This window comes from Triticum dicoccoides, chromosome 3A (genome assembly GCF_002162155.2).
Source record: "Triticum dicoccoides isolate Atlit2015 ecotype Zavitan chromosome 3A, WEW_v2.0, whole genome shotgun sequence".
NCBI lineage: Eukaryota > Viridiplantae > Streptophyta > Magnoliopsida > Poales > Poaceae > Triticum > Triticum dicoccoides.
The window spans coordinates 26,288,613-26,294,639 of record NC_041384.1 but is presented as its reverse complement, the minus strand read 5'-3'; the positions used below and the strand labels follow the sequence as shown (position 1 = coordinate 26,294,639).

General features: G+C 47.1%; 1 pseudogene; it reads left to right on the top strand.

The window, feature by feature from the left end:
• LOC119271808 overlaps window positions 1–5,430 on the top strand; it is a 16,749-nt pseudogene extending 11,319 nt beyond the window's left edge.
• The last annotated feature ends 597 nt before the right edge of the window (window positions 5,431–6,027 follow it).

The following is a 6,027-nucleotide window of genomic DNA, read 5'->3' as shown; positions in this document are numbered from 1 at the left end:
GACGAGTAGATCTAGCCCTTTGACTTTCGCCGGGCGGGCTTTGACCGGTGGACTCTTCCACCTGGTTGCGATAGGTCAGCCCATAGCAACATCCCCGAACACGGTTTGGACCCAACCAAACACTAGATTCCCTCCGGTTCCACCGCACCCGCACCTTCCCCCCTCCAAGTGACGGCGGCTCTGCCTTCCGTGGAGGGGGCCACACCATGGAGCCCCAAGACGGGCGTCTACGCATGCCAGAACACTTTCACACATGCATCGGGACCCATGCGATGTTTCGGTAGCATAGCTACACCCCGAAGGCCACCCCGAATCCCCCCTCTAACCAGATTCCCTCCATGTCGACCGTTTCCCCCCTCCGTGACACGGCGACAGTGACGTCCGCGAGGGAGGCAATCGATATACCATCAGGGCATGTTTTTTGTTTAGATAAGGCACATTTATGTTGTGAAAAAACACAAAATAATAAATATATAAACTAAAAATAAAAAAAATAAAGGTATGCCGACGGCAAGGCCGTCGGCATAGCTGCGCACACGGAGCTACGATCCCACGGATCGATGACATGGCATTGCACGCGGATTGATGACGTGGCAGATAGCATGGGCTAGGACTATGCCGACGGCTATGCCGTCGGCATATCTCTGCCACACCACAGGCCCTCACTCCCTCGGATCGATGACGTGTCGACGGCGCGGATCGGTGATGTTAGCAATTCTATGCCGACGGCCGCCGTTATCCCCCGTCGGCGTAGTTTTGACGCCGTCAAACAGTCGTCGCTAATCGGGTAGGTGGGCCCTTTCTATGCCGACGACCTCTTCTATGCCGACGGTCCCCGTAGGCGTACCGCGAGCTATCCCGACGGCCGTAATATGCCGACGGCCCCCGTCGGCATAGATACACATATGCCGACGGCTATTCTACGCCTACGGCCTGCCCTTGGCCGTCGGCATATGTCCATTTATGCCGACGGGCGCCGTCGGCATAGATGAGGCCGTCGGCAACTAGATAATTTCTGGTAGTGATTTTCTTTCGCGGGGAATCTATTCATATTCTTACTGTGCTAATTATATTACAGACTCTCTAGAAATTTCTAGAAATATGAGCTGGTGGAAAAGAGTATTTTTTTAACACGGTACAATCGTAGATGCCCACAATACACGCACATACAGTAAACCTTATGAGCGCGTGCACACGCAACTTACCCTATGAGCACCTCCGAGATACTGAGCCTGCATCACATCTTGAGATCAACAAAGTCTTATTGTTAGCACTAATTTTGTCATGATGTATCTGCATGTTTAGTTTTGAGTTTTGCATTTAGTTTAGATGGTCTAGGGAAGTGTATGTAGGGCAACGGTGCTTCAGTTGTGCGTGCGAAGGAGGCAAGATGCTAGGCTGCTGTGTGATGCGGCGAGGATGGCGAGATGCCAACGACAGTATATATGAAGCTACGGTGCTGCGCAAGGCAGCAAAGTCGTGTGATGTAACAAGCACGTGGACAGGCTGAAGTTAGACCGGCCGGCTCGACGGATCAGTACCTTGGAGCCAAGAGAATTGATGTGTTAGTTAGGATGCATGCATGCAAGATTGTTTGCTGCATGTGTGTGCGCGCTAGCCGAGTACTTTACTATAAACTTGTAATATATTATTGGATTTATGGGGAGTTTGTGCATATCGATTGAATATAATGCACTACTTAATTAAGTGAGACCAATGCATACTTGCTGTTCAAAAGCATAGATTTAAGAAGGCGTATGTATATTAGTTCATTGACATGCGTAGCTTAATCAAGTCAGACCAAAAGCACATCCAAAAGCATAGTTGCTTGCATCTCACCGACCTCACACGGACAAAAATAGCATTTGGTTCAGAAATTAGAAGAACAGCGGTCATATACTTGAGTAATTGGACGACGTACCTTCAACCACGGCAAGTCTTCGCAGCCATGTTATGGTACGTGCTGGACGAAGCTCAGTAGCTGGGGCGCGACAAACGCGACAAACAGGGCCACGAAGATGACCGCCGAGAAGGAACGGCGCGCAGCTCGCCAACGAGCGCCGCGCCCGGCGACAGGAGGCTGCGACCTCAGGAACGGCGCGCATATCGACAACGAACGAAGCGGCGGGCGACGGAGGCTGCGGCCTCAGGAACGGCGCGCAGCTCGCCGACGAGCGCCGCGCCGGGCGACGGAGGCTGCGGCCTCAGGAACGGCGCGCAGCTCGCCTACGAGCGCCGCACGGGGCGAGGGACGTCGTGGCCGCAGGGTTGGTGCGCAGTTCGCTCATGAGCGCCGCGCTGGGACGAGCACGGAGCAAACCCTCCCGCTCTGACAAGCAAGGAGATCAACATCGCGGTGTTCGCCGGCCGTGGAGGAGCTACTTCTTTGCCTGTGGGAAAAGTGAGTGGATAAGAGAGAAGACGAAACGAGCGGCTGGTCTTTTCCTGCGTTTAATTAAGAAACACGGCTGGCCGGTTTTGTTTAATTGCTGGGGTTTTTAATAGAAAAAAAGGGCATCAGCGTGCGATCGTTGGATGAGCGCCACCTATCACGGAGCACGGATGGCAGCATTTTCGCGGAGCAGGCAAGCCTCGCCCGTGTTAGTAGACTTGGTTAGCTGCATGCACGGGTCGTTAGTTGCACAGCCGTGCCCTGACCCTGGAGAGATATGTGGATTGATTGTGTTAGTGGCAAGGCGTGACAGGTGGCTGTTAGTGATTAGTGGAGGTATAGCTGGGCCGTGGCTGACTGCCAATCCTTGTGTATACATACTACTTTGCGTGAATGAAAAAGGGAGGCCGAGACCCCGAGAGGGCAGAAGACAAACAATGTAGTCATGGTGTGCCACTAAGGAAGTGCCTCACGGCAAAGCTAGTTGGCTTCTTCCTTGGTGTGTGTGTGTGTGTAGAGTTCTCATCTGTGTGTGTTCTTGTGTTCATAAGAGAAGAAGATAGAGAGAATTGTCAGGGGCAACATGAGAAAGAAGAAGCGGCCCTGCAAGGAGGTGGCGCTAACAATTCTTCTGCGCATGCACGCATGAGATTAAACCTATGCAAATAAATTAAGTTTCCTATTTTTAGGCATGTATCTTCTTAGTGCTCTGCATCGGTTGACCGGCGGACACTCCAGATGGGTCCCCTTTGGAGCCACAGGATCCCGAGCCTTCCCGTCGTGGTTTCTCCCTTTGCCCACTCGTATATTAAAATCCCCGGGATATAGCAGCGGTAGCAAGCCCCGTCAACAGCCGGGCCTCTTGCTTCGGTGCGGCCTCCCTCGCCCCATTCCTCCGTACCGGCTCCTCGCATCCATCGACGGTGGCTTGCTCGGCGCCGCAACATCCAGCCATCTATGAATGGCATTGCCACATGTAATCTAATAATTTTTTTGTCGACATTAAATATATTATCACTGATCCATAACTTCATGATGCAGATATCAATGAATGTGTACGGAACTATTCTTGCAATGGCATATGCCACGACACCGAGGGTTCCTACAATTGCGAATGTCGTTCAGGCTACGGAAGTATTGGTGATCCCAAAATATTCCCATGCACTTAAAAATTTCCATTTCCAGCAAGGCTTGCCCTAGGTATGCACGTTAGTTTCACATTAATATATGTACCAGCTATTCCATCATCGACCCTCTCTAATGTTAAGTTTATCTTATTGTGGGTAATTCGTTTTAAATTTCTTAAGTACATCTGCATCAAACTCATGCTAATATTTAAAACCTTGCGATCATTCACACGATCTATTGCAGGCTTCTGCCTAGGCGTATTCACATGTTGTTGTTCCCATCATTGCTGCCGTCATTTTATATAATATTAATCAAATTTAAAGAAAATTGATCTAGAAGAAAAGATAAAACATTTAATATTTTTGAACGGAGGGAATACTGCATGTAGCATGTCATCTTGACGTCATGCTCACACAAGCTTCATACGATAGCTATGTCAAGTGTTGATATTAGCCCACAAGATGATGAAGCAAAACAACCTGTCATGCTCATCTCTCGGACCGGCTCCGTTGGATTGAATTAACAACTATTACCTCCGCCTGAGTTTATTACTCTCTCTCTCTCTCTCTCTCTCTCTCTCTCTCTCTCTCTCTCTCTCTCTCTCTCTCTCTTCTTAACTACAGATTTTTTAGATGAGATAACTATAGATACTCTGTTGTACGCAGTATGCACACTGTAGTACCCACATGGCGTGATATAGAAAAAAAGTGGGCTTAAGTTGTCTTTTTGTTTAATCAGAAATTTAGAATTGAGGATAATAAATAATTTTTACAACTAACTTTACATGCTTTATCGCAGGCATCGGCCTAGGCGTATTCTTCCTGGTTTTTGCGCTGCTCTTAACATTTATAATGCACCAAAAAAGGATGCTTGCTAAGAACTTTGAAATGAACGGAGGTAATATACTGAAAAGGGCCACAGGCCTGGCCATTTTCACAGAGAAGGACCTGAATAAAATCACAAAGAATAGTTCAGAGCCTTTGGGTAAAGGATACTTCGGTAAAGTCTACAAAGGAACTCTCTCTGACGAAACAAAAACCATGGTGGCAGTTAAGTCTTTTATCAAGGTAGATAAAGAGAGAATAGAGGAATTTACGGACGAAGTGATGATCCAATTGAAGATGAACCACCCTAATGTTCTCAAGCTCATGGGTTGCTGCCTCCAGTTGAATGTTCCAATGTTCGTGTATGAATTTGCTGCCAAAGGGAGCCTCAAAGATATTCTCCACGGCGACAAAAAGCAAAAACTCACAGCAGAGATGCGGTTGGACATTGCAATCGGATCTGCCCAAGGATTAAGCTATATGCACTTTCAAAAAATACGACATGGTGATGTGAAACCAGACAACATACTTCTCAATGAGAAGTCGGTACCAAAAATATCAGATTTTGGGCTATCTAAACTGCTTAAACTAGGGGGCGGAAATACAGACAAGGTGATTGGTTGTGAGGGTTACATGGACCCGGTGTTCAGGAACACCGGTCAATTAACGTCAAAGAGTGATGTCTATAGCTTTGGAGTTGTTCTCCTGGAACTCATATCTAGGAAACAAATAAGGTATGGTCAAAGCGGTAGTCTTCTCATCGAATTCCGCCATACCTATGAGACAGAAAAGAGTGGAAGGTCAATGTTTGACAAGGAGATTGTAACTGAAGAAGATACCTTGATCCTAGAAGAAATTGGCAAGCTAGCAATGAGATGTTTAAAAGAACGGCTAGATGCCCGGCCTGATATGACAGAAGTAGCAAAACAACTTGTGAAGCTTAGGAAGAACACTGCAAATGATGCTGCCAACTTTGAGATAAGTGGAACTACTTATGCCAGATTGTCCGTGCCACCCAGTCCAATCTCAGAGACTTCTAAGCTAATCCATAGTCAAACAATGCACCAGGTTGGCGTAAGAAGGTGAACTTTATTGGATTGTACCACGTAAGCCGTTGGTATTATTATTGTGTGTGGTTGATACTCTGTGTGTAAGCGTCCGTTATGTGTCATTCTTTGTATGATACAATGAATGTAGAAAGTATCTATTTATTGCAAGCATACTACTGTTTAGTTTGTTAATGTATCTCTGAAGAAATATATCCGTCTGTTGGTGTTATGGACTTGTTATGGACTCCTGGTGTAAACATGTTAATATTAGCTCGCTAAAAGAATGCAAAATGTGCTCGGAGTAGAAAAGATGTTTGTTGCAGCTGCAATAAACGATCTACCAACCACGGCGAACAAATTCATAGATTCAGTGCATCAACTATTTTCGAGACCTTTATGACTCCAGCCTAAATGAGTTGGACGATTATTCCACCACTATCTAAAATGAAGTGTGGAGATTGTCGTGATCTGGGCCGCCAAAGAAGGAAGAAAGAAAGAAGTATAAGGGAGTTGGTCAAAGTTTGACCCAAAATACAAGGGGATTAGTAAAGCAGAACAGAGGTAGTAGATGACAAGGCCAATGGAAGAAAGCGCCACTCACTTACAGCTGGACCCCATCCACGCCCACGCATAG